We start from the raw sequence: 1,966 nt of genomic DNA, 5'->3' as shown, positions 1-1,966 counted from the left end.
TATTCGCTCGCGCCATGCTGCATATTTCTGTGGCGTGTAGCGGTTGGGTGGGTCGAGTAGTCTCCCCATATGGTGAAAGGTTGGTATAGGGGTGCATGCGGTTGGATATGGGTTGGGTACTGCATAAACTTGTGATATATGTTCTGTTCTTTTATGGGCCTATGGGCTTTATTCTGACTTCTGTTCTGGGCTAAGGCCAAATTATTCTGTTCTCTGTGGTTTGAACCGATATAGGCTATGGTTGGGTTAATTTACACATTGAGTTTCCCCAAACTCACCCTTTTATTTTCATCCACGTAGGTAATCCCCAACCATAGTGGGCTTGGAGCTGTGAGGGATTCGGAGTGGCCACACATTCTGCAAGTTGATTTTCTTCTGGTGAACTGGACATCCTTTTTATTTACGTTTAAGGTTTTGGTTCTTTAATTGTAATAAGGCCGCTTAATTATTTTTATGGTTTTAATATGTTTTATTAAGATAGGTGTTACTTATATGTAACTGTTGAAATTGAATAGCTTTTAGGGCGCGTTTTCAAAAACATTAATTGATTTTAAAAATACACGACAACAAGTAAAGCTTCCGCAATGAAAATATTTTCCAAAATTAATCACTTTTTCTTAAAAAAAAAGACTTAATCAAATTGGTTTCCTGGAAATATACATGACATTAAGGTGTGGCAATGGCTGTGTGCATGTCTAGGATTGGATCCGAAAGGAGCTTGGTACTTAAGCAGTCCGATGGACTCACCTCCTCCTTTCCGGTTTCCTACCTGGTGTTCAGCTTCCATTCACTTTAACCTGCATTGAAATTATCTTTTAAAACACTAAGTAAGTTTTTCTAGAACAACAACCTGAAATGTTTTGAACGCTTTGATGTGGCATGTCGGATCCGGCCATAACGTCTGGGTCGGGTTTGGGGTGTTACACGAAGTCAACGTTCCTTTGGAACCATACAGATACTTTTCAGATACTAACATATTATCAGAATCTACTCAGAGTTCATTCATTAGGCTCTCAAGGCCATCCAATACAGATTATAACAAATATACATATATAACATTTAGTCAATTAACACGTAATTGTATTTTGAGTTACCTCGTACGGATTTTAGATGTAAACGAGTCGACTACTCGACTAATTTGGACTTCCCTCGATCTAAGTCCGATTTTCTTTGTTCTTGATCTAATACAATTCAAATTCAACCATTCAATCATTCATTTCATTCAATTTAATTCATATACACATATTTAGGGCACTTTACATTTTAGCCCCTATATTTTCACACTTTGACAATTTAGTCCATTTTTCACAAAATCACCAATATGCAAAATTCACCAAGACTATAGCTTGGCCGAATATACATGGCTTCCATACAAGCCCAAATAACATATTTAATTCACAATTTAGCCCTTCAAAACCTCATTTCCACAATTTAGCTCAATTAGCTCTATTTCATCAAAATTTAAAGACAAAGCTTAATAATCTCACACATATCTTTCATAATCCATATAAAAACACCACAAAGCTCATATAATCAACAATGCTATTTCATGAAATCTTTAACAGAAACAGAAATTCAGACATGGGCTTTGAAGAACACGAAGCAACGATCACAGAAACGTAGAAATTATAAAAAACGGACAAAAATCCATACCTTAATCAAGGATCAAAGTGCCAAAACCTAGCTTGTTCTTTTCCTCTCTTTTTCTTTTGTATTTTCGGCAAGGATATGCATGAATGAACAAATTTTCATGCATTTTTTTTATTTAATAACATATATTACCTAATTACCTAACCATCCTTTAAAAATTTATCTATTTACTTTATTGCCAAACCATGCATCCCACTATCATATAATGGTCTTATTGACATGCAAGGGCCTAAACTTTAATAAACCATAGCACTGAGGCACTTTGGCAACTAGAAGGCAACTTTTACAACTTACGCGATTTGGTCTTTTTTGGAAA

The sequence above is a fragment of the Gossypium arboreum genome, chromosome 4 (assembly GCF_025698485.1).
Source record: "Gossypium arboreum isolate Shixiya-1 chromosome 4, ASM2569848v2, whole genome shotgun sequence".
Lineage (NCBI taxonomy): Eukaryota > Viridiplantae > Streptophyta > Magnoliopsida > Malvales > Malvaceae > Gossypium > Gossypium arboreum.
Note: the sequence above shows the minus strand (reverse complement) of the source record.